Source organism: Pseudorca crassidens, chromosome 20, assembly GCF_039906515.1.
Source record: "Pseudorca crassidens isolate mPseCra1 chromosome 20, mPseCra1.hap1, whole genome shotgun sequence".
Lineage (NCBI taxonomy): Eukaryota > Metazoa > Chordata > Mammalia > Artiodactyla > Delphinidae > Pseudorca > Pseudorca crassidens.
This window is the reverse complement of record NC_090315.1, coordinates 32,798,896-32,826,626: the sequence shown is the minus strand read 5'-3', so window position 1 is coordinate 32,826,626 and position 27,731 is coordinate 32,798,896. Positions and strand designations below refer to the sequence as shown.

The 27,731-nt window shown below is 44.1% G+C and overlaps 1 pseudogene; it reads right to left on the bottom strand.

Annotated features, from left to right (window-relative positions):
- Positions 1-847: 847 nt before the first annotated feature.
- The window catches only part of LOC137214515 (mitochondrial import inner membrane translocase subunit Tim29 pseudogene), a 95,258-nt pseudogene continuing 68,374 nt past the window's right edge, over positions 848-27,731 (bottom strand).

Sequence of the window (27,731 nt, the reverse complement as noted above, 5' to 3'; positions counted from 1 at the left end):
GCTGTGTGCGGCTTTCTCTAGTTGAGGCGAGCGGGGGCTTCTTTGCGGTGCACAGGCTTCTCATTGCGGTGGCTTCTCTTGTTGAGGAGCACAGGCTCTAGGCACGCGGGCTCAGTAGTTGTGGCTCGAGGGCTCTAGAGCACAAGCTCAGTAGTTGTGGCGCACAGACTTAGTTGCTCCGCGGCATGTGGGATCTTCCCAGACCAGGGATCAAACCCGTGCCCCCTGCATTAGCAGGCGGATTCTTTTTTTTTTTTGCGGTACGCGGGCCTCTCACTGTTGTGGCCTCTCCCGCTGCGGAGCACAGGCTCCGGACGCGCAGGCTCGGCGGCCATGGCTCACGGGCCCAGCCGCTCCGCGGCATGTGGGATCTTCCTGGACCGGGGCACGAATCCCCGTCCCCTGCTTCGGCAGGTGGACTCTCAAACACTGCGCCACCAGGAAAGCCCTCAGTTCAAAATCTAAAATGAAAAGTTGAAGTTTCTTAGGAGAGTCTGGGAGTCACCTAACAACTGTGCTACCTCAGTCAGGGGAACCGTGAAGCCCAGTGAAAAAGGCTTATTTCTGTCGGAGGCTCCTTACCAACTCTGGCAGTGATAAACATGACATGGCATGTCGCTCTGCTCTCCCCAACCCCCAGACCAAGAAGGCTCTATGAATTAGCTTCAGCTCACAAGGAACAGGTCAGACAGAGGCCCCCGATTTTGTGAAATCCCAGGGAGAGAACACTACACGTAATTTATTTCTATCACTCTGCATCTGAGGCTTGCACACACCAACTGCACAGTCCCAGGCCAGCCGTCTGCCGGGGTTCAGAGCCCGGTCCGGACCCAGGCCGGACTGGGTTTCATCTCGCGACCTCCGATGGCACCAGCGGGTCGGCCTGGCTCAGGGCCACCTGGTCCTTCTTCTCCTGCTTTAAGACCTGCTCCTCCCACAGTGCCTGGACCACGTGATAGGCGGTGAGCACCACGGGCTTGGGCTTCTCCTCATCGAAGAGCCGCTCGTTGGCCTCCGGGTACAGCTGGTGGGGCCCGACTGCGCGCACATGTGCCGGCAGGTGCAGGAACTCGTGGGCCTTGAGGTCGCAGTCGCGCATCTGGTACCCCGGCAGCCACCAGCGGCCCACGAAGCCCACATCTGCGATCCGGTCAAGGAAGTCGGCCCAGCAGGGCAGCAGGTAGCAGCAGCGGGCCTGGTGGGGGCTGACCTGGGCGTTGAAGGGCGTCTCATACACCAGCGAGCAGAGGCCCGGGCTCACGGGGCGCCGGTGGCCGCGACCCGGAAGTCAGAGCGGCTGCTGCAAGGACGCTTCCGAGTCGCGTTGCGTGAGGCGGCCGCCAGCGGAAGGAGGGTCTCCGACGCTTCGAGAGATCGCTCCAGGCCAGGGCGCAGCAGGCCGCCGCGTCCCTGCAGGCCTCGGAGGAGTCCCAGAGCGGAGCGAGGGCACCGGAGCCCAACCGCGCCCACTTGCCGGGCTTTGCAGACGCAGCGTCGCCCTCCCTTCCGTGGCCTCGGGACCAGAATCCCTCCGGAGCGGCCACCGCCCTTCTCTTCAGCTTGGCCAGGTATGCGAAGCGGAAGGCCGGGGGAGTCTCTTCTGCTCAAGCGCCAACATTGCGGTTCGTGGCCCCTTTTTAATTAAAAAAAAGAAAAGAAAATGAGATTTTACGACTGCTTGCGTAGAATAGAAATATTTGCCTTTATGCCAACATAGTGCAAGTATGCATCTTGCTTCTTGCAAGAAGCGGACGTTCTTGTGCTGTGGGCCCCAGGGGCGCGGTGCCCGCAGCATCTCCTGGCAAAGTCGGCCCCGAGGAGGGGCAGCCGGAGAGGCAAAAGGTCACGCGGGGAAAGAGGTGAGCTTCGCTTTAAAGGAACCTGGAGGGCTTCCGTGGTGGCGCAGTGGTTGAGAGTCCGCCTGCCGATGCAGGGGACACGGGTTCGTGCCCCGGTCCGGGAAGATCCCACATGGCGTGGAGCGGCTGGGCCCATGAGCCATGGCCGCTGAGCCTGCGCGTCCGGAGCCTGTGCTCCGCGGCGGGAGAGGCCACAGCGGTGAGAGGCCCGCGTATCGCAAAAAAAAAGGAACCTGGAATCAAACTTGCACTCAGCCACTTATTCCTGTTTGGCTTCAGGCAAGTTATTTGCTCTGAGCCTCAAGTTTCTCCAACGTCAAATGAGGATAGTAAATCAGAGCAGCTCCCTAGGATTGCGGTGAGGGTTGAATGAGACAGTCCTCCAGACTCAGGCCTTTACGATTGCTCAGTGTCTGACATGTAGTAAGCGCTCCATAAATGGCGGCTGTTACTCTTCTTATTTTATTATCATCGTCTTCCCTAAGGGTTTGACCCATTTGGCCAGTATGGTTGCTCAGCTCAGAGCAGGGCTGACACCTGTCTGCCCACCCACTTTCTCCCTGGCAAGGTGAGCAGGGATCTTTCCTCCTGCAGGCATTAGGCCTAATTCATGGTAGCCTCACTTTGGGTTCCTCTCGCAAAGAGAGTGTGGGCCCATGGGGCTGCCAAGCCAGCTGGTTGGTAACGCCCACCCCCAGGCACAAGCTGATGAACCTCACCTGTGTTCATAGTTTGGGAGGGCAGTGATGGTAGCAGCCATCGCCCTGCTCTGTGACTGCTGAGATTATCACATTCCAGGGTGCTAAAAACCGCAATCATTATTTAACGCATTTGGTTGAGTTTCAAGCCTTTTTTTTTTTGCTATGTACACAGATTATTATAAATTTTTTAAAAGTACACTATTTAAGGACCTGAATCTATTCTTACACATTATTACTGGCGAGTAAAAAAGTTCCATGAAATTTGAGTGTGTGTGTTTGGGTCTTTTGCTAGCCTAAAGTTTCCATAACTACATCTGTTTAAGATTCTGTGGGTATGGAAATCTCATATTGTTGATCTAGAAGGGCTATTTTTGCTTTACCAAAGGCCAATCACACAGGTCAGTGGCAACCCCTCCCCCCGCCTTGCTCAACTGCTGTTCTTTGGGCATTAATTTTAATGTTTAAATAGTAAGTGCGTTTTCCAGACTGCATAAAGCACTAGATAAGCAGAAGGCCACTGGCTTGGGAAGAGGAGAATGCTTAGCGAAGCCTTTCGCATAGAGAGAATGCTGAATATCTCCACCATTATTTAGCATCAGAATCAGTTATGGTTGTCTGACTGATGGACAATTTTTTCCCTACCTGCTCTCTTTGCAAGTGACCTATACTGTCTAGACAGTTGCATATTATTTATACATTCATTTCAGATTTTATGATTTTTGTTTGTTTCAGTAAAGTTGTGCAGGTTTCATGCAGCCAACTATTGGAAATGTACTTCATGAAAAGCCATATATTTGCACCAGGTGAATGCTTGGTTTCTTAGAGTTGTGTCACCATTAAAATTTTTAAAACGTGTTTTCTTTTTTTAAGAAAAGACCATTATATGAGCTCTGAAAAAAAATGAGACCAAACTTTCCAACACACTCCCCTCCTATCTTCAGAGTACCAGCAGCAGGCCATGGAGGGAATTAAAGACAGCTAATTTCAAAGGTTCTTAATCAATTCAAGTTGATCCCATTTGTTGATTAGGGAGTCAAAACGCATTATTTGCATTCTGTTTCAAATTCAGAATTTTCTTCAGGAGATTTGAGGCTGGAGAAATCTCTTTCAGAGCGATCCCTTGGGCAATAAGGGAGTTAATTTGAAAACTCTGGTGAGTCTGATGGGTTTTGAAAGTTTCACATGAAACATTTATAATGGCTCCTTTCAGGGTGGTGGATTTTGGTTGAGTGTGTGTGTGTGTGTGTGTGTACTTGTGTGCTTGAGGGTTCTTCAGGAGTCATGAACCAGTGGCTGAAGCTTTGTGTAATTATCTGGGTAGTGAACAAAATGCCCCATTTCCATCCAGATACATGGTGTTCTGTAGACATTACAGTTGGAGAAGGGCGAATAGCACGAAGTTTAGGATAAAATGGAGGGACATTCCGTTCCCGAGGTGCATCTGAAGCTTGGGGCTAATTCTGTGCAGGTCTCAGGCCCCAAGTCTGACCAGCCCCACTACCTTGGATGCGCAGTTTGGAACTGTGTCTTTTCCTGGCTTCATTGTGGGAAGACTTTCTACATGAGACTGAAATTTGGTATGGGTTCCTTCAAGCCCATGACCTGGTGAGCTCTGGGAGACATGCCCTGACCAGCGTCAGAGGAAGTGAACCCGAGGGCCAGTTCTCCTGGGAGGACGTGCTCAGTGTAACCAGAAGTGAGGGCATGCATCTGGAAGTCCCTCCCCTCGGATTTCACCTCCCGCCCTCCCAACCCCAGTGAATTTTGCTAAAAAAATCCCAGCCCTGCTTAGAAAAGAAGCATGTTGATGTGTGTGCCCTACATATTGGAAGAAACTATTTCTTTGGGGCAAGATTATACATTAACCTACTTGCATCTCATTTATGTCAACTGGAGATGGTGAGGGTGAACATTTCATAGGAATTATATGAAGAAAAAAATGTAGCTCCAGCTGGATACACTTTGTTCTGTATCTTTGGAGTCTCACCCCTAGCCCCTCAATACGTACCCGCTTACACTGCTTCCATGTTCCATGGGGAGTCACAGTGGACACCTTAAAATTGACCCTGGTCACCAAATTGTCAACCGCGTTCTGTTTATCAGCCAACACCAACATTAAATCGTAAAACTTGCTTACCAGGTGGCTAAAGTTATTTGGGATGTAAAAATATCACAATGAAGAAAGCAAACAGTCTTCACCACTCTTACAGAAAGGGAGAAAGTTTCACCTGTCTAAATACCAATTCTAAAACACACCATTTCCTTCGATAATGGCGAAGTGGTCCTTTTCAAAGGCTGTTTCTTTCTCAGCTTTGATTTCATTTTCTATTCCGTTCCTACAGTATAAGATTAATTCCCACATTCTGCATATTGCCTGGAGTTCAGCACACATGTTCACCGAGGTGTACAGCCCTCAAATAACTTTGGTGCCTCTTTCACCCACTGTTAGGAAGTATATTTAAAAGAAATTGCCTTTTATAGATTTAAATTACAAAAGTACTGATATCATGCAAAAGGCAGTTTAACTCATGCAGGCATACAAATAGGTAAATCTTAGGGAAAAAGATACCAAGGCTAATATGAATGTAAATAGGATTAGCTGCCTGCATTAGCAGCGGCTGTGAAATTTAAAGTACTTTCTGTTAGGTTATTCTTTAAAATACACCTATATTTCATGTGTGCATTTGTAGATATTTGGGAATATATATTTTACTTTGTCTTGAATTTTGTAACAAGTATAGACAACGGTCCTGAGCTCCACTTATTGACAGCCAAAGTAGAAGGGGAATTTAACTTTCTTGACGGTTAAATATTTATTGATGTAGAATTTTAAATCTCTAGGAAAATAGGACACATTTTGACCAAGAAAACAGAGATTCATATTGCAAAGAAATTAGAAAACCGAGTGTCTAGTGGTTTTATTTTTCTTTTAAGAAAAGCCTTGTTTGTTCCCAAAGGTTGAATCAGATGTCAGTGAGCAGTTCAGAGCAGGGATTGGCAAACAGTAGCCAATGGGCTGGATCCAGCTCCCTGCCTGTTTTTGTTCATCCTCCAAGGTAGGAATGGTTTTCACGTTTTTCAATGGTTGTAAAAAAATCAGAAAAAGAGTACTTCGTGACACATAAAAATTACGTTAAATTCGAAACTTAGTATCCATAAATAAAGTTTTATTGGAATATGGCCATGATCACGTGTTTAAATATTGGCCGCTTTCTCACTCTAATAGCAGATTTGAGGAGCTTATGGCCTCTAGGGCCTAAAAGATTTACCATTTGCCTTTCGCAGAAAAAGTTTGCCAGCTCTAGGTTTAGAGTAAAAGTATCTTTATGCACTTTATTGTTGCGAATCAAAATCACGTTATTGGAGCTGGAAATCCGTTCTGAAAAGAATCTCTCATATTTGTTTACATTGAGATTATTTTCTTAGCTAGAAGCATCAGAAACAGATTATAGGTAATAAGGCATTTTTAAAAAGTAAGCCACAAGCTAACAGAGCACCTACGGGCTACAGGTATGAGTCTTTGGATGGAAAGATGTGTGGTCAAGTGAGAGGGAAGAGCCTGGATCTGGAGTCCAACTCCCTGGGCTCACATCTCCGGTCTGCGACATAAGTTATCATGCTTAACCTTCTTTTTTTTTTTTTTTTTTTTTTGTGGTACGCGGGCCTCTCACTGTTGTGGCCTCTCCCGTTGCGGAGCACAGGCTCCAGACGCGCAGGCTCAGCGGCCATGGCTCACGGGCCCAGCCGCTCCGCGGCATGTGGGATCTTCCCGGACCAGGGCACGAACCCGTGTCCCCTGCTTCGGCAGGCGGACTCTCAACCACTGCACCCCCAGGGAAGCCCAATGCTTAACCTTCTTGCTCCATAGTTTCCTTATCAGTAAAATGGGGACAATAATGAAAACTTGTCTCATAGGGCTTTGCCAGAACTAAATGAGATGATGCATTATCACACGTTTAGATGAGTGCCGGTCGGCAAAGCTCAGTTAGCGCTGGTTATTTTTTTTTTTTTTTAAATAGGATGTTGGCATTTAAATCCTTGTGTATTCTGAGAGTTCACTTCCATGATAGAAGCACCTATTCTTTAGGTCACAATATTTTGAAAGGGTTCATTAGGTAACATCACTTTGGGGTTTTGGAACACTTCCATGTGATGTGCATGCCAGCTGAGGATAAAATGCTAAAAATACAGCTTCCAGGAATCATTGATCAGGAGTCAGTTTTCTCGAGCTATGCTGAGGAATGGGATGGGACCAAAAGAATTGCTGAATTGATTTGCTTCAATCCAGCCTGTCCTATATTAGTTAATTTTAGATCTAGTTAAGAATATTCACTTAGTCCATCATTTTCACATGAAGACCTCAAGGTCCAGAGACTGGGATAGACTCAGCCAAGTCACACAATAAAGCAACCCCAGAGCCATGAGAGAACTCAGGACTTATAACTCTCAGACCTGGAGCCTAACAGTAAAAACACATGCGCTCAGCACCCTTTTTCTTAGACCATGATACTTAGCACGGTGCCCAGCACTTAGTAAGTGCTTAGTAAACATAAGAACAACAAAAAAGAATGAATGAATGAGCTACCTGAAATCTTCAAAGCCCTTTAAAACACACACAAGCATGAGAAAGATTTATTCCAATGGTTAAATGAAGAAAACGCTCCACAAAGAATTTTTTATGGTAGATCTGCCCCAGTGTCTTACACCTGAGCACCTGCTGTGATCCGTAGAGTCCAGTCCATCACTTTTTTTTCCAGTAAGAGTTTGAATGATTAGTGATTCAGTCCATACATAATGAGTTTATGCTTTTTCCTTTTCCTTTTCACCTACTCATAATTTATATTATAGTGGTATACTATATGGATCTCTATAAACCACCTCCAATACATATTGGAATAAGGTAAAGTGTGCATAAATAAATGAATTGATAGGGCTTCCCTGGTGGCGCAGTGGTTGGGAGTCCGCCTGCCGATGCAGGGGACGCGGGTTCGTGCCCCGGTCCGGGAGGATCCCACATGCCGCGGAGCGGCTGGGCCCGTGAGCCATGGCCGCTGGGCCTGCGCGTCCGGAGCCTGTGCTCCGCAACGGGAGAGGCCACAACAGTGAGAGGCCCGCGTAACGCAAAAAAAATAAAAAAATAAAAAAATAATAATAAATGAATTGATATATGGATGGATAAAGTACATAAAAGTGAGAAGGAGAATAAATGGATAAGTAGGTAAAAAGAGACGGTCAGCCAACAGCCATAAATTGCTTAGATGGGTATACGGTAGGTGCTTAATGAATATCGGTTGACAGGATAGCTAGATTAATATATTTTAGAAAGCTTTTCAACATGCAAAATTGCAACAGAATGTAACCTGACCATCAACTTGACCAAACTGGGCACATTGTTCCAGAGCCCTGGAGTTAGATGAGCTTTCTTCTGTCTGGCCTCACAAGGAGCACGGGAATACAAGGGCACCTCCTTCCCAGACCAAGTTTGATGCACGAAAATCTAGATTCCCAAAACAGATCAAAGAGCCATGCATCTCACTATTCATTCATTCGTCGAGTCCCTGCATTTTTGCCAGACCCGTACTAAATGCTGCACATCCAAAGCATTGTGCTTACCCTCGTGGAGCTTATAGTCTAGAAGAGCAACTAACATTAAACAGATATTCACGAGATATTACAACGTAGTTACACTTCACTAGAGAGGGTGCCCCAGGATATGGCATGTGAAGATTGGTTTGGCTAAATGGTACCTTTATTTAGCAAACCTTTAGTGGAGAAGACCTGATGGAGGAGGACAGATTTAATAATATATGTTCTCCTGGTGTTTAATGGTGTGTGAAGTCCTTCCCACAGGTGGGATGCATGATCACAATCCAACCATCAACACTTTGGGGCATTTCTGTTCTCAGTGGAAAGCTTGTAAAACCAAGAGTCAGAGAAACCCATTGATCTAGAACTACCTTGGTCCACATAGGCCTCTTTTCTAAGGCTGTATGCACAAAGCCAAGGTCATTTGGAGGAAGCAGGAAAGAACTCAACTTTTGAAGATGCAGCAAAGGGTTAGACAGCCCTGTTAGTTGACTGCATAACTGGTTCATCAGTTGGCTACTGTCTCAGTGTGATTATGAATATTCCTCTTGCACAAATAATAAATAATTGATATTTTAAATAAGCATCATTAGTAAGTTATGCACTTGATAATTTGGTGGAAGCATTTGATGAGTGCCTAGATTGTACAAAACATTGATCTACATGCGGTGGAGATGGGGGCCTGGAAGGTGTGCCACTCACATCTCCCTTCCAGAAAGAACTTGCCATTCAGCTACAAAGAAGGCAGTTACCTCAAGCCTCTGTTTGTTGGCCTTCAGAATCCACCTCAGCTTTCAGCCAAGACCATGCTCCTCCTAGGCAGTCTCTAGGTCTTGGCCATTTTTGCCCCATGCAGAACTCCACCAACGGCAACCATTGTTCTGGAGCTTCCTGTTGAATTGGTTAAGAGTTTATCGGATGAACATTATGTTCTGAGGCTCTTTCTTCCTAATCCTGCTTCCTCCCCACTTTTCCTTTCACTGGTATCAGCTCTGCATTGTGGTCCAATCTTGCTTCCTCCTTTGTACCAGTCTCCCTTCTAAGATGGTTCCCAATGATTCCCAGTCTCCCAGCATTCACGCCCTTGTGTAATCTCCTCTCCTTGGCTATTGGCTGGACCTAATGACTCACTTTTAATAAATGGAAATCAGCCAAAAAACGATGGGAAGTCATTTCTGTGACTTCGGTCTCCCTAGGGCTCTCTTGCTCTCTCCCCCAGTTGCTCACTCTGATGAAGCAGGCTGCCATATTGTGAGCTGCCCTATGGAAAGGCAAGAAATTTAGGGTAGACTCCAGCCAATAGTCACCTGAGGGCCTCAGATCAATAGCCTTCAAGGAACTGAATTCTGTCAATAACCATATAAGTGACCTTGGAAGCAAATCCTTCTCCATTTGAGCCTTTAGATAAGAGCAGAGTTTCAGCTGACACTGATTGCAGCCTCGTGAGAGACCTTGAGTCAGAAGTACCTAGTTAACTTGAGCCATATTCTTGACCCACAGTAACTATGGGGTAATTTGTTACACAGCAATGACTAAATAACGCATCCACTTTTATCTTTCATAGGCATTACTCCTTTCTGGAGAACCCAGCTCATCACATCTGATCATCACATCTGAGCCTTGGGAGAGAAGTCAAGGTAGGAAATGCAGACCTGATGGTCAGCAGCATAGACGTGGAACAAGAGATGATATCATTTCGGAGCGCGAGGTTGAGAAGAGAAGGGATCGGGTTGGGATCTGTGCATAGCTTCAGGCATTGGAATAAGAGCCAGCCAAGGAGACAGAGGAGGGATCAGAGAGCTTCCTTCTCTGGGACATCTTTCCTCATTCTTCCGTGACTCCTCCCCACTGCTCCCCTGCAGGGGTTGGTGAGATGCTCCCCCACACCCACCACCCCGTTTCCTCCCAATGCAAGTCATTCTGCTGTATCATAATTGTTGATTTCAGTGTCAGCCTCCCTAAGAACCCACAAGAGATCCTTGAGGGCAGGGCTAGTGTCTTCTTCGCCTTGACTTCCCAGTGTTTCACAAGGCTGGTGCTCAGTAGGAACCCATGTAATGTGTGAACAAATGTATGATCAGAATGTATGCAACCAGCAAAATGGGATGTAAGTTTGACTGTTAAAACATAACTCAGTGAACAATTCTGTATTAAAACCTTAAGAAGGGGGCTTCCCTGGTGGCGCAGTGGTTAAGAATCCGCCTGCCAATGCAGGGGACACGGGTTCGAGCCCTGGTCCGGGAAGATCCCACATGCCGCGGAGCAACGAAGCCCGTGGGCCACAACTACTGAAGCCCACGCACCTAGAGCCCATGCTCCTCAACAAGAGAAGCCACCGCAATGAGAAGCCCACGCACCGCAACAAAGAGTAGCCCCCGCTCACCGCAACTAGAGAAAACCCGTGCGCAACAACGAAGACCCAACGCAGCCAAAAATAAATAAATAAATAAAATAAATCTAAAAAAATTTTTTAAGAAGGTAGATCTCAAGTTTCTTACTGTAATTAAAGAAAAAAAAAAACCTAAACCAAAAAACTATAGCTCAGCTTTGTCAACATCTGCCCTGTAATACATGCAAAGTAATATATGCAGTTTTCTCAGTTAACCTTCCTAACTCTGTGAGACAGTGACTGCTATTTCCCACTTCACAGGGAGGAGACGAAAAATGATGCATTAGCTAGTGGGCAGCAAAGATAGAGCTTGAATGTGGGGACTTTGAGGTCCCGCTCTGCATGGGAACTAAAAGTTAGGTGAAGGCTCCCCAGCCTTCAGTCTGGACTTAGAATCTGCTTCTTGTGTCCAGGGGCTGAGTCTCCAGGCAGTAGAATCTGCCTTCCCTTCTCCCTTCAGTCATCTGGATCCTGGGAAGTTCAGTCCCTTCTGGCTGAGATCTCTGGGGTGACTGGCCAGGTTGGGTGAAATGTCTGAGATCAGCTTTTTGTGGGGAGAGGCTGGCCTGTAAACAGGAATAGTATTCTAACCGCTTACCACCCAGCATGCTCTGTTTACCTGTGGTTGGCTTCAGTGTCATGAAGATACAGACATCATCTGTCCTTTGAACTATGTCACAACTATTTGTTGCAAAGTAAAAATTTCGTCAATAAGCAAGTCATTTTTCTTCCTTTTGGATCATTCCTCCTTACCCATCCCTCCCCTGCCCTAAATTGACAAGTCATATGGCTGTTACATAGATACCATCTCAATAAGCTGACTTTTCCTGGCAACATCAACAATATGATGCGATAATGTGAGGATTGTACACATGCAGGTACAAAAGCTTTTGAAGTATCGGGGTGGGTACGTTTTCCTTGTAGCATAAAATCCGCATGCTGAGTGAGCATCTGCTAGTCACTGTCTATTCATATTATGGCAATAGCCAGTTAGTTGCACAATTACTGGGCACATTTTCATTAGATGCATACCATGTTTTTCCAAGAACAATTAAAAAATACCTGGAAATGGTCATGGAAAGTGTCCTTTGTTGATTTGACTCAGTTAAACAATGATTTCAAATAACTTTTGATCTAAATTTCTGTATAGAGCCTCCAAATAAACCACTTAGTGACAAGCTTTATCTGTTTCTAATTTATAATAGAGCAAAAAGAAAATTTATTTTAGGGTCCAGGAAATACTTCCTTAATCTCGATGTGTCCTATCACTACAGGGAGTAGCTTTGAAGAAGTGGAGATATCAACTCAGCAAATGAAACCAGAATAAGGCAAGGGTGCTGCTTTGATAGGAGAATTAGTTAGTTCCACTCACAAAGGGGCTACAAGGCAGTGGGACAAGCATAAACTTAGGAGACTTGCTTCTCTATTGAAAGTGTGGTCCATGGACCAGCAGCGTGAACATCACCTGAGAGCTTGTGAAAGATGCAGAATCTCAGGCCCCACCTTAGACCTGTGGAATCAGAACGTGCAGGTTAACAAGAGGCCCAGGTGATTCTTGTGCACATTAAACTCTGAAAAACTGCTGTAGCACCAGCCTTGCCTGTAACTAGACAAACCGGAGTATTATTCTCCATCTTTAAAATGAGGACTTTGGCCTAGAGTGGTGCTTCCTAAAGTAGGATCTTCCAAATACTGCTATCCTAAGATGCTCCTTGGGAAAGAGGATTCTGTGGTCAAACATGTTAATGAACAATGATTGTTAGCTTATTCAAGGCTCTGATAAGTCCTGCAATAAAGGAACCTTTTTAAGTAGCATTATTTGATCTCTAAACCATTTTCCGCTAAAATTCCATCCCATGGAATTAGTGTTCTACTGAGCATGCTCTGAGGGAAATTGTTTTGGTTTTTTTTTTTTGCAGTACGTGGGCCTCTCACTGTTGTGGCCTCTCCCGTTGCGGAGCACAGGCTCCGGACGCGCGGGCTCAGCGGCCATGGCTCACGGGCCCAGCCGCTCCGCGGCATGTGGGATCTTCCCGGACCGGGGCACGAACCCGTGTCCCTGCATCGGCAGGCAGACTCTCAACCACTGCACCACCAGGGAAGCCCAGGGAAATTGTTTTTAAAAGTCCTCTTTACCTCCCCGATTCTATAAAATACATGTCCTCTACGAGTTTTAGTCAGCATTTGTGTTGTGACAGGTGGTCCTCTCAGTAATCTTCAACCAAATCTAAATATCTCCTCTTTCCCAGCTTGTTTGAACCTTTAGAATGCTTGACCTGGAAGCTTAAGCCAAAAGATAAATAGTATAGGGGGACCAACCGCTTTCCCTAGACTGTCCTGGTTTTAGCACTCAAAGTTCTTCATCCCAGGAAACCCCTCAGACCAGGGCAGTTGGTAACCCAAAAAATAGATCCGTCTTAACAAGATTGACAACTGGCTCATTTTCCATTCCCCTTCTCTCTCCTCCCCTCCCTATCTAGTCCCCGTCTCTACCTGGCTCCCCTCAAATGATCAGCACGGGAGGAGTTGCCTGGTGGTTTGGTCAGATTGAAAGACACACGAGAAAAAGGGTAGTAGGTGTTGAGTTTGCAGACACAAACCATGTGGGTCGCAGTTCCAATGAATGGAGTTGTCCCGTTCAGCCAACCTGATACAAGAAGATATCCCAAGCTTAAGGTAGAGTGTGAGTCTTTGCTTCCCAAACAGATTCATCATAATGTTGAAAAATAAAGACGTACTTTGGAGGAAACATGAATGCTAAACATGGCAGGTATATTTTTGTATCTTTTAATCAGTTCTTGAAGAAACGCAGTATCCCCTATGGTGATGAAATCTAGATCGCTCAAGTTTCTGGGTATGGTTTGGGGCAGGAAACACCTAGACAGCCCCTGCCCTTGAATCTTTTTTTCCTGAGGCTTTCAAATATATTACATTTGATTGACAAGATCCGCACATGTGTACAAATTTCCTAGTTCAGGGATTGTTTTTTTTCCTTGCTACAGTCCAACCTCTGTGAAGTATTCTTTGTTAAAGAATACTTTGTGGAGTCCTCCTTCTAATCCCTATAATTCTAAATTCCAGCCTTACCTCACTGTGCATTGCATTTTCCTAGTTTCAGTTCGAGGGAACGTTTTAAAAGACAGCATTGCAACCAGAACTGGATGCCTCAGTTTTTGCAAAAGCAAAACCAAGTACTAGCATCCTTTAAATAACAATATTTTCTGATGTTAATGTTGAATTAATCCAAGAAATGAATATGTATTGATGGTATTCTTTTGGGTTTTGAAAATCCTTACAACCACATAATTAAATGAGTGCCTTTAGAAATACTGATAAAAGCCCATTGCCATTCAAATATCTATACAAGACAATGGCCGTAAGCTGTGGGCTTGGGAGATTAGTTTGGCCACGAGCCAGTGTTTATCACAATATTTCCATCTCAGCTGATAAAATTTAATCATTCTTATTTAAATAGAAATCAGAATTAATGCAGGTTTTAAAGAGAAGGAATAATAAACAAATCACACTATCTTTATTTCAGAGCTCCTGGCATATATTGTCTATTCAGAATGGAAATGCTAGCAGTTGTTGTGTTGTTTTTCTACCTTGGACTTTCATTCCAGAGTCCTCCAAAATAAGGAGCTATTGCTTCTCGAATATTTATGTCTTCAGCTCTGCTTTAAATAAAGTGGTTCCCACCCTCCTCTCCAGTGGGATAAGCAGGGCTTTGCGTGTGCCGGGGATTGTGACTTGAGTTGGAAGCAGCAGGGCACGTACTTGAGTGATTTCTCCCAGAGGGGCCATGGGTTTGGACTGTCCATTCACATCCTCTTGCCTGGGTCCCTCAAGACCACAGCGGGAATTGAGGAGGCATCCAGTGTAGATGGAGTGTGTGGCTGGCTTTGGACCAGAACCGTAGTGCTGCCAGAGGTCAAGTCCAGAGCCAAGTCTCTCCCTGGAACAGAGACCACGGCTTCATGTAAGCAGTTACAGCCTAAAGAAACCTTATTGGTCATTTAGTTCAACCCACTCATTTTGTGGACTAGGAAGTTGAAATCCAGAGAGCAGAATTGACTTGATTCTTCAGGGTCACCCTTCAAGATAGCAGTCTTGTTAGTATCACACTAACCTGGCAAGTCAGTTCTCCAGACCCCAGCCTGGTGTTCTTTAGACTTTGTACGGTCCTCTTAACCCTGGGCTAGACCTGGAGTGGATGCAACTCAGTACTATTTTGTGTGACTCTGCGTATACATTTTTGGTGCATGTCTCAAATGCTGTGTACCAAACCAAACCCGTTCAAATTTAAGTAACTCCCCATCCACAAAATAAACAAACCAACTAAAGGAACCACATTTTACCTCAGGATTTTTATTTCTTGGGTGGAGAGGTGTAGATAACCTTATTTCTCTTCCTCCTCCTTGAAATAATATTTTTTAAAATTTAAATGTCTTACATTTAAATATTAAAAAACCCAGTTTCCCTGTCATTTCATTGTCTACATAATATTGCTAATATTAAAAAAATAAAATAATTCCAATAGGTAAAATTTACTGATCATTTACTATGCTCTGGGCACGTTACTATCTCATCTAATCCATACAACATCCCAGTGAAGTGGGTACCATTTTTATTCCCATTTTACAGTTGAGAAAACTGAGGCTCAGAGGGGTCAAGTAACTTTCTCAAAGTCACCCAGCTAGCAAGTGACCGAGCTAGGAGTCTAGTGGTTGAGCTAGTCATAGTCCTAACAGCTTATCAAAATGCAGTCTGGCTATAGGCTCTGGCTCTTAACCATGATTCCATACAGCCTCAGAAATGTGGATTCTTAATTTAGCCAGCACTAAGGACTTACCCGAATTTTTAATTTCATTTCCTTTTCAAACTTTATGATGAATCCCATTGTTTCCATGACTGTATACTCTCTCCCAGTTGGAATGAGGCCCTAGTAAAGTCATTTGGTGTAAACAGTTAAATTTGTTAGAAAAGGCATTTTGGAATCAATTTGACTCTATTGCTTTTGACTTTTTTATGAATTTCAGTTTGGGTTAAGGGTGTATCAGACTTCAAAACATCTGGTTAGGTCATTTAAGAACCTTCCTGAGATTTCACAACCCCTTAAGACTTCCTTTCAAATGCAGACATTTCCTCTGTCACCACACTCTTACAAATGCTTTGAGAAACAATGAAACAGTGCTTTATTCATCTGCAATAATGTAAAGAAGACCTCCTTAATCTGGCATCAGTGGGAGTAAGATGTTTCACATGAGTGAAATTTCCAGATACCTCGACCTTAGACGAGATGACCTTAGCTCTTAGATTTAAGAGCTGGGAATTTTTTTCTCAATAGGTTTTGATAGTCACACATTCCTTTCTTTTCTTTTTGTTTTCTTTCTGTTTGTTTTTCTTGGGTTTTAACCTTTCTTGATAACCCAGAGCTATGGTCGTAATCATGAATAATATACTATGTACCCTAGTTGGAGGCTCTGGGAAAAATGATCTTTTGGGATTTGAGACTTGCAAACAAATGCCACTTTGTAATGAAAGCATCCCTTAAATTATTTGACGCCTTTAGAACTTAAACTATAAGCAGGATGATATAATTTGAGAATCATGCAGTAGTTTGAATACAAATACCACGCTTGCATTTTGATAGGCTGTTAGGATTATGAAGACAAGTTGAGAGGGTTAGTTAACTGTTATGGGTGGTCTGGGCTCACTTAGCATAATGTCCTTCAGGTTCATCCACATTGCTGCAAATGGCAAGATTTCCGTCCTTTTTAAGACTGAATAATATTCCATTGCATGTATACACCACATTTTCTTTGTCCGTTCATCCTTCCATGGATATTTAGGTTGCTTCCCTGTCTCCTATTGTGAATAATGCTGCAGTAAACATTTGGGTGCATATACCTCTTATAGGTCCTTTTGTTTGTTGCCCTTAGCTTGTGTGTTTTAGTCTCTGTCAAACTGAAATTTCAAACATAATAACTCAATTGAGAAACTCATGAGTGACAGATGGTCCTCTGTCTCCATTATTTATGATCATGTCTCGACTTAAAAATTAACCAGGTAGTGAAGAAAGTCACGTTTTGCATGACATTGGAGGCTGTTCCAACCAGTTAGCTGCTTTAAAAGGAGTATTGGCCTTTAGATGTCTTAAGTGTCCCTTTAGGAGTCTGCCTGACCAAGAACAAGAGAGAACAAACTTCACTGAGGTCCCAGCAGTTCTGTCCGTTCCAACCCGAGTCCCAGGGTGAACAGAGAGTGCTGACCCCCAAAGAGGCAAAAGGCAGAGAGTCTGGGCTTCCCAGGCCATGCCCGTTAGACTTGAGCTAGATCAAGTTTCCTCATCATCCCCATCCACTTACTTACGGGGGTCTGTGCTGGTAAATACCATTTTGGGCAGGTTCTCCTTGTTTTTTTACCATGGTTAGTGCAGGGGCACCCTTGCTGGACTTACTGTATTTCCTGCTGCTGCCAAAGTAACACTGGTCATTCTCCATCACCTTTGTCTTAATTCCCCAGAGAGAACCTTGGATTCAGGACTTTTGAGAACCCTCCTCTCTCCCATCCCTCTTTTTCAGCTTTTCCTGCCCCTCCACTCACTAACTCAGGCACTTAACCCCCCTCTGCCCAGGTAGTCCTTCAGTTATTCCCACCTGTCAGTCACTTTCCCTTTCCTTTTCCCCCCCTCCTCCCATCTGCTGATTTGTATCCTCCACCTACTGGTTCTAGTCCCAACCTGCTCTCTAATGCTGTGTGATCCTTGGCAGGTTGCTGCACCTCTCTGGACTCCATGTGTGCGTCTATACAATAAGAGAGTTGGATTGGATCAGCAGTTCCAAACCCAAGTGCAGGCAGGGTTCCAAAACGAGAAAATAAGACTGATATACTTTCTTTGCATATGAAATGATACTTAAAAAATTCTTCCCTTTCCCATCAAAACCTACTTGCTTTGATTTTTTTTGCTGAAACACATTACCGTCTCTGTCTAGCTTTCATCTTTCAACCAAGGATAGAGACAAGGGGCTGAGAAGTAGGTCACAGTTCTGTTTGCTCTAAGAACAAAACAGCACAGGTGTGATGACATATAGCAAATGACACCAGCCTCTGTGTTGTGAGGCAGTAGGGAGCAGTGGAGATTGTGGTAACTGGAAAGCAGGACACACACCCAGGCTGAGGGAAGATCCTGTTGTGCAGCCCCAGATGGGTATAGCTTGGCTCTCGCTACCCCCAGTAGGATTTGGAAATTCAGGTTTTTAATATAAAAATCTCTCAATGTTTTATTTTCTTCTTAAACACTGGCATCTAATTTCAACTCTAAAAATTAAAAAAAAAAAATCATTATATTAGTGAGCACCGTGCAGGCCTAACAAAAGAGGCCTCTGGGCCATATTTGGCTTAGGGGAGACCAGTTTGCTTCCTGGGGATTATAGGGCCTCTTATATAAGAGTCCCTATGTGTTTCCAGTTAATAATTCAGCACCTCTGAATCACATCTTTACTCTGTGCATTTTCAGCCCTTGCACGTTCGATTTATACTAACCCAGCAATCATTTCATTCATTGCTTTGCAGTTTCTCGAACAGTTTCATTTCTGTGTTTTATCTCATTATCCGGATCACTTGTTCCTTAGGGCTGAGCCAAGTGCTGGCCTAGACTCCAGGGAGAATTGCTAGGGTGAAAGGCGCCGGTCTCTGCCTTGAAAGGGAGAAGATGGATGGAGCATAGCTGATCTGGGCAGAGGGTACCGGGGGAGGTGCAGCCCAGGATGGGCCTGAGGGCAAGGGCAGCCCTTCCTCAGGTCTTTTCTTGATTCCAGGCGTCATCTCTAGTCCCAGCTCCATAGTTCTTTGCCCAGACCACTGCAGGAGCCCCCAGTGACCCCCTAGAGCTAATCTGGTCCCCTCCAGGCCTTTGAAATCACAACAGCCAGAGTGACTTATTATGTTTGTCTGTCCTATTCTAAACCTTCTAAGGGCTTCTCATTGCTCTTTGGATGAAACCCCTAGGTGTTAATGGGGCCTAAGAAGATCTGCCTGGTTTGACCCTCTCCAGTCGCATCTCCAGTCCCATCTTCACATCCCTGCTGTCTTCTCCATTCTTGCCTTTCAGTTTCTCAAACACATTCCCTTTCCTCCCACACTGGGCCTTTGCACATCCTCTGCCCTCTGTGCAGACGCTGCCCTTTGCCTGGTTAAACCCTTCTCAGCATTCAGGTCTCAATACAAGGGTTGCTTTCATGAGGAAAGCTTTCCTGAGCCCCCAGGCTAGGTCAGGCTTCCCCGTGGTCTGTGGGAACAGAGGTTTGAATTGCCTTCTTCACCATTAAATTCCTAGATTGTACAATGCCTGGCGCAGGGTTGGGAGAAAATAAATATTCACTGAGAGGCAGAATAAAGAGCTGCTGGAAGGGTGTGATTTTAGGAGTACTTGCTACATCCCTCTGTCCTAAAAGTATGCCCTCATCTGGGTCCTCTATCACAAATTAGTTTTACCGTAAGAAATATGGGTCAAGAAAAAGCATCCTTCTATAGTCCCTCCCTGGGAGGTGAGTTTAAGAATAGGCAGGGTGAACTCGGGCGACCGGGAATGTTCCCCGTGCCTGATAATTTTCGATCCGATTACTGCACCGATCACCACCTGAGAGATGCATGCGTCTGAGAAAAGCCATTTTCATTTTGAGGGTGCGGCATTCAGCACCCTGCTATCTGGTGCCTTGTTACCCAAAGCGTAGTCTGTGGTCCAGCCACATGGGCATCATCTGGGAGCTTGTTACAATGTGTACTTGACATGGACAGGCACTTTTTCTAGTTCACTCTTGTATTCCCATGGCCTGGAGTGGTGCCAGGTACACAGAAGGTATCCAGTGAACGTGTGAATGAATGAGCGATGGGAGGACCAAAAGCTGGAGTGAAGGGCTGTTTGAATGCAGGCATGTTGCAGATGAAGGGGGAATGAATGAATGCTGGATGAATGGACACGCGAGCGTGACATCATAGGCGTGTCAATGATGGGTTCCTTCCCTATGGGCACAGGGCCCTGGAGGAGGGGCTAAAGATACCCCTAAGGCTTCCTCAGGGGAGAGGGTGGGCCATCAACCACAGGCCCAAGAGGTGGAGCTTTGGCTTTAATTGAAGAAAGGGCCCCAGGAGAGTGGCTGGACTTCTTCAGGAACATGGGGCAAGCCCATGTTTGGGCATTAAAGTAAAACAAACAGCTAAACTGTTTGGTCTGTGAAACAGTGATCCTATTATTCCCAACCTCGACAAAGCTTGCTTAACTTGAACTTCAACTGTTGTCATTATTCATCAAGACAGCGCAACCCTAATCCCTTGGTCTTAGCTAAGCCCCAGGCTTGCCTGTGCTCCTTGCAATGGATCCCATGAGCAGATCCAAGCCACAGAGAGAAGAAAAAGGAGAGCAGATGACCACCAAGAGGTTGGTGATACATCCATGAAGGCCTGACTGTCCAGGCAAAACTTCAGAGGAGAAGCTACATTTTCTTATTAGTGTCATATTCCCAGGAAAAATAGGTCTGAAATATTAAGTGCTGAGTATGGAACATAGTATATTGTTTGGTAAATTTTCTACATCATGATGAAAGTAATAATAGTTCATACTTATATAGGCATTGCTCCAAGAAACTAACTTATATGAACTCATTTTACCTTTGTAACAATCCAGTGAAGAGCTATTACCACCCTCCCATTTTGCTGATGAGGAACTGAGGCCCTGAGAGATGAAGTAATTTCACCCAAGGTCACACAGCCATTGAGTCAGTAGCAGAGCTGGGATGCAAACCCAGGCAGCCAGGCTCCCCCGAGTGCATGATCTCAAACTATCTACTACCCAGCCTCATCTGAAGTCTGAAGACTATTAAACGAAGGGATGCGTGCATCCCTTCATGCATTTATTTATTCTGCAGATCTGAAAGCATCTATTATAAACTAGACCCTCTCCGTAGGGATCCAAAGGCAAAAATAGCAATTCCTTACCCCTGTACAGTGTTTTAGAAAGTATTTCCTTGATGGCCCAATGATGCTCTTCACAGATGTGGACACCTGACGCCTGGAGAAATTGTGTGTCTTTTTCAAGGTCCCGCGATTAGAAATAGAACGAGCTAGAACCTGAACCTGGATGTTCTGACCCCAGACCCAGTGTTATTTCCACCCTAACACGCTTGTTGAAAATACTGGAGGAGATTGGATACACAGACATGTAATAGGAATAAAACAAGATAGAAATGGTTTGTACTTTTACAGAACATGTTAAATACAATGGGGAGCTGTAGATTACCATTGTGTAACAGCCTACATGCTACCATCCTAGTGGAAGAACTCACCTCCTTTATCAGCCTTCCTGGAGAGGTGTTGGAGTGTGTTGTTTTAAAAGAATAAATACATGTATAAAACATCTTGTAAAATGCATGATTAAACCAGCCACAATTTCCTTTCCAAAGAAAGTATCGTTCTGAACCTCATACTATTAGCTAAAAAAACCCTATTTGCCAGTTTATGAAAATAATTTGGGGTCCATATTTCTCCGCCTCGTGGACTGACTTGCCCACTTAAAAGGTCGCCCTTTTGAAATGAACTCTCATTAAAATGCTCAGCTAGTGACATCAATAAGTTTATCCCTTGGAGAAAGCAAGCATGCTGGGGCTGTAATGACATGGTCTTTTGGTGATCTGAAGGCATTGATTAACCCTCACCTGCCAGAAATCATTAGCAACCAGACTGCTATTTTCTGATAGTTTTGAAAGGAGGATAAGTTTTAGTAAATAATCATTGGCCACTTTCCCAGGGGGAAAACCAGGCTGGATCAGCGCTGAACCGCCACACTGGTTTATTTTTTAGTGGGTGTATTCAGGGAGGAATGGAAATTGCATTCCAAGCAGCTAATTATAGGATAAGTGTGCCTACTTAACCAGGGAAAGCATGTCAGCTCTGCACAGAGCTATCATATTATATACATTTACTGTTCTCTGGATAATTAACAGGATCAAAATATTACTGTCAGATTCAAGGGGAAAATTAACACATTATCTTAATTGTCTTTTCTACTCAGGTACAAGGCATTACCATTTCAAAAAGGACTTGTTTAATACATTGGAATTTTAAACTGCAGTTCGTGAAGATGCCGTTAATCCCTTTCCAAACTTTGATCTACTGTTGTGATATCTTTGGACGCTGATTTCTCTGTTTCACTTTTGAACTGTTCAAAAAGGTCATAGAGGGTTACCACATTTTACTATTAACTTTGTTATTGAAGTTATCTCTACCGTATCTCTGTGGTAGAGACTATATAATGGTGACCTGGTGCTTCATCCTTTCCCAGCTCTGCATGCAGTGACATTACATTGGTAGCTTGCCACCAGCCATGGTGCAGGTATTTATGCCATGGAAACTGGCAGATACTACAAATCAAGGCTTTGTTAATTGTCTTAGACCAGGGTTGGCAAACTAGAGCTTGTGGGCTGGATGTCTATTTTAGTAAATAAATTTGTTGGAACATAGGCACGCTCATTTGTTTATATATTACCTATGGCTGCTTTTGTGCTACAGCCACAGAATTGGGTAGTTCCTGCAGAGACTGTATGTTCCGTAGGCCTAAAATATTTACTGTCTGGCTCTTTACAGAAATGTTGCTCTGGTCTGTATTAAGAAAGTGATGGAGAAAATACCGATAATGAAGCGGCAATTTGTACGTGTTATCATGTCTATAGCCGTTACATTTATGACTAGCTTGTATAACTAAAGAAGCCGGGGATCTCGTCTGCAGTCATGGCTATATCTAGGAGTTCAAATGATGCCATTGGGTCTCTCAGCTTTGCTCTCTTCTCTATTAAGTATTTTCAGGCAGGGTTTACCACGATGTGATAAAGTGGCTTCTTGGAGTCTCTGACTAATATCCTAGTTATAGTTAAGTGACCCCAGGTAAGACAGCATCACTTTCACGGTAGCTGCAGCAGCAAAAGCTCTGCCATGGGTATATGCCCAGGTTATATGAACCTGCCATGGGTCATATGGCCATGTATGAACCAGTCACAGAGATGAAGCGCCCTGATTGTTTAGGCCTAAGACACGGGCCCATGCCAAGAGCTAGGGTTGGGGTCAACATTAGTCCCATCTGTGTGCCCTAATTGAGAGGGAGAGAGTGTGTGTGGTTCTCCAAAAGAAAATCAGGTAATTGATTAGAGAACAAAGATGCTCTAATCCTTGCATGCTGGATAGGCAGAAGCAGCAGACGTCTGCTGTAAATATCATCTAAGCCCTTGCCGCTGAAAGAGTGGTCCCTGGCCAGCATTATCAGGGAGCTTATTAGGAATGCAGAATCACAGATCCCTTCCCAGACTTCTCGAACCAGGATCTGCAGTTTGACGTGATCTCCAGGTGATTTGTATGCACATTATGTTATGAGAAGTGCTGCTCTAGGCCAAACTTTTCACTCTGCAGGAAACCAGGGCTCAGAAGTTTCAGTGGCTTTTCCAGTGTCACCCAGATTAAGTGCTGATACTGCTTCAACCAGCTCGCTGTTCTCTCTGGTACCCCAACACACGTGCCAACACATGATTCCCTAAACAAAACTGCGACGGGTGCTCTCCCTGACCTCTTAGTCTGAAGCTGTCTTGAATTCTATACCCTGTCAGGAAAGAGGTTTTGAGATAAGACTCGAAAAAAAAATTCCCAGTGTTTCCAAAAGAGAGTCTGTCTTCAGCTCTCCATCGCCAAGAAACACAAAGTTAAACTCCCAAACAGTTACTTGCGCACACGTTGCTGGTGATCCATTAGTCCCCAGGCACCAGGTGGTCTTGTTTTATTTATGTTGGGCTAACGTGGAATGGTGTGTATTTTCATCATCATTACCATTATCATAAAAACAACAACAAGAACAATGGTGATAAGGAGTACATACTTTTTTTTTTTTTTTTTTGCGGTACGCGGGCCTCTCACTGTTGTGGCCTCTCCCGTCGCGGAGCACAGGCTCCGGACGCGCAGGCTCAGCGGCCATGGCTCACGGGCCCAGCCGCTCCGCGGCATGTGGGATCTTCCCGGACCGGGGCACGAACCCATGTCCCCTGCATCGGCAAGCGGACTCTCAACCACTGCGCCACCAGGGAAGCCCAGGAGTACATACTTTTAAAAGCCAACAGTGCCCTTTAGCATCCTTGGAGCTGGAGTGGAAATGCACAAATGTTAGGTCTCTCCCATGTTTCCTTCCATGTTGACATCAGGAATGACACACATGGTTCGCAGATTTTCCACATGTTTTTCTCCCTGGCTGACATCTCCCCACTCAATCAGAGTGAAGTCTGTGATCAGAGAGAGTGTTGATTGACTGCTTAGAGGGCAAGAGCCTTCACGAAAACACAGGCGTGACAGTTTATATAAATATCCTGACACTTTTTTCTTATTCTCCCCCATCCATTAAATTCCCATTTTTATTTCTTTTCTTTGAGCTTAAAATTAATATTTTCTTTGTGGACATGTAATATCCCGGCATGCCTCAGTGCTCACTCAAGCAGCTTGTTAGAATTTCCTATTTAACTGGACCTCTTTCTCCCTTACCCATGTGGAATTCTCTCACCATGGGTTTCCAATCGATCTAACATCAAAAAATAAGAAAAAAGAGACCATCCCCCCAAATTATAGTGTAATACATTGTCTTCTTTAGTAGAATGACCACAAAGATTCATACGTAGATCGATGTTATTTGGGGGTCCAGGACTACAAAGTTGCAATTATTTGGGTAATGTGGGCACATAGACCCTCTCTCATTTGTCCAGATTAGTTGGCTAATTGCAGCTGTTTGGTTCTAACCTGGAGGGATTTTGGCTCCTTCCAAAGTACAGGGAAATAAATGATGTCGTTTCCTTTGGAACAACATTAAAGTTGGAAAGATTTTAATATGTGCAATTTTCCCACTGATAACATTTAACTTTCTGGATGCCCTGGAGTGGAAGGAAGATTGTACACTATTGACAGAGGTGAAATTTTTTCAGTTCGTGGTCTCAGAATCTAACATAATTATGTAGTACATGTTACCCAAAACTCCTTCAGCCACCAGAGGAGACTGGTGAAATACTCTCTTCTAGTCGTCCAGATAATTCCAAATGGCAGCCGGCTGACCCCAAGCTCTGTCAACATCCACCTAAGATCTTAAGGGATTCACAATTCTTCCCAGGTTGGTCCTTAAAATGGAATTGGCTGTGACACTATTTCTGTCCCAGGGCTATACTTTTACCTGGGGATAGAGCCTCTCCATCCTTTGTCTTCATTTGTCCCATGGTGACACTGAGTGTGTGTATCCCACAGGTACTATGGTCCCTGACTTTCAGGGGACTCAATTACCAAAAGGTAGATCCTTCAGTCCTTTCTGAGCATGTGTTTCCTAGGCTTACCCACTCCTTCCGAGAGCCCAAAAGGGCTGTCTCTTTTCAGTCCCCTATACCCAGGGGATCACATGACCCAAGGGCAGCCCTTACTAGTGAAATTCTAAACTCCTCCCCAACTCCTACCCCATTCCCAGGTTACTTGATAAATATCTCTTATTTCACCTTTGCTTAGACACTATAGAAACAAGTCAAGTCAAGAACTCTGAATTCAATTCCCAATTCTGACTATCTTGCTGTTTGACCTTGGGAGAGTCCATTCATTTCTCAAGCCCTCAGTTTTCCCCATCTATAGAATGGGAGGCATTAGCTAAGGTCTAAGTTAAATCCAAACCCAAAAGATGAATCCATTTTAAGAGATTATCATACACCAGAGGAGACTTCCCTGGTGGTCCAGTGGTAAAGAATCCGCCTCCCAATGCAAGGGACTCGGTTTCGATCCCTGGTTAGGGAACTAGGTTCCCACATGCCGCAGGGCAGCTAAGCCCACGCACCACAACTACTAAGCTTGAGCGCCTCAACTAGAGAAGAGAAAACCCGCACACCACCACAACTAGAGAGAAGCCCGCGTGCCGCAGTGAGAGATCCTGCATGCCTCAAGGAAGATCCTGTGGGCCGCAACTAAGACCGACACAGCCGAAAAAAATTAAAAATAAATAAATAAAATAAATAGTTTTTTAAAAAAGAGATTATCATATACCAGAATTTAGAATACGGATTTTCCTATCTCTGAAAAGATGCCAGTTATTATGCATCTGTAAGAGTTTGCAAAATTATGACCAGTCTTAAAAAACCAGCAGTATAGTCATTGCCCATAACATAGAAAAAGCTGCTGCGTCTTCCCTCTGCAATGAATGTTTTTGTCTTGGCTCCTGTGAATGTCTAAACACTTCTAAAGAGAAAATTTCGACTCTCTTTTTTCCCCTTTGTGGGCCAATCTTTTGAACTGCAAATAGATGAGCAGAGACTATTTATGCATTCCTCTTCTCCTGTACATGTTTGTTTGACTGGTAAGATGGAAGGTAAGGGACTATTTAAAGATATCTTTGAGAATAATATAAGTACACAAGGGGGCCAGGAATAATAGGTTAACATCACAGAAAATGTAGGTTGGGTATAAACTTCCCGGCAGTTTGCATGATTCAGTTATGAAGAAGTATCCCATAGGAAGGGCTTTGATCATCTGTAATGGAGATGTTTGCAATTTCGCTGGATTTTTAAAAAATCTCTCAGAGTCATCTTTGCAAAAACAAAAGGAGAGAATGCCAAATTTGGGCTTATTCTATGCATTAATTTCTTTCTCTTTCTTTTTCCCTCCACTTGCTAATTTCTTTGAATAATCATTACAGTGAAGCGTCACAAAGGATCTATTTAGGATTTCAGAATAGCAACAGCATATGTGTACTTTGTAGAGGGCTATATGAGCCTAATCCGATACTGTTGGCTCCTATGTGAAGTGAAAATGTTTAACTCATTACTCAGGACTCGTAAGTGGATGTAACTTATCACTACTTGAGCTTTTCTTGAAGACTAGAATACTCCATTTTCTTTCTGCTTCCTTTATTTTTGGTTAACTGCTTTAAAATAAGACAGAGGAAAAAAAAAAAACACCAAAAAATGTATAGTTTAAAAAAAATGTATATTTTAAAGAGTTATTATAAGAGAAACATCCTTGCAGTCGCTACCCAGATCAAGAAATAGGACTTTGCCAGTCACCCTGGAAGACCTCTTATGTGTTCCATTCTAATCACAGCATCTTTCCTCCCCACAACCCTGACTTTTGTGTCACTTCCTTGCATTTCTTTATGGTTTTATTAAGTGGACATCCCTAGGCACCGCAGTCTTGCGCATTTTAAAAGACATTTTATGTTTTTAAAGTTTCTCTCAATCTATAGGTTTTCTGTCCATCCTTTTCTATTCTTTAACTACTTCTGTTGAAAAAACTTGGGACATTTAACTTGAGAGTTTCCCACAGTCTGGATTGTGCTGACTGCAAATTCAGGGTGCCATTTAGCATGTTCCCCTTCTGCTATCTTTCCTGCAAGGGAACCCAGAGGCTGTCTTGGACTCACGTGTGATCTGTTTAGAAAGAATATAGTTGGTGGTGTGTTCTTTCCGTGGAAAGCACATGAGGGTGTGTGTCTATTTCATGATATTAGCAGCCTTAGACATGCAATGCTTGGATCCTTTCATTCATTTGAGTTTATAAAATGATAGTATTTTAACTCTATAATTTTTCCCATTTAATAGCAACATGAATGTAAAGAGATGCTTGCTCTCATCTGTATTTGGCTGCCCAGTGGCACAGTTTATATATGAAAGGTTGGATAAAGGCTTAGTTTTCCCCCTGTATTTATGAGTTTCCAAGATAATGAATTGGCCGCCTACATTCCAAAGGTGACTAACCGGTGTCTTTAAAAATATCATTATGAATTGTCATCAAAAAAGAGGAAACAAATTGAGCACCAGAAAGAAATAAAGGAGGGAAGGAAGGAAGAAAGGAAAGGGAAGTGGAGGGGAAGAGAAGGGAGGGGCAATAAAAGAAAAGGAAAAGAAAAAATGGGAAAGGAAATGAAGGGAAAGGAAAAAGAAATACTTAGGTATAAATCTAACAAAACATATGAAGGATCCATATGTGGGAAACTATAAAATACTAATGAAAAAAAATCAGAGACCATTCAAATAAATGGAGAGATAGTTCATGTTAGTGGACTTCAGTTTAAAATAATGTATCAATATCAGTTCATTAACTGTAACAAATATACTCATGTAAGATGTTAATAGGGGAAAGTGGGTGTGGGAC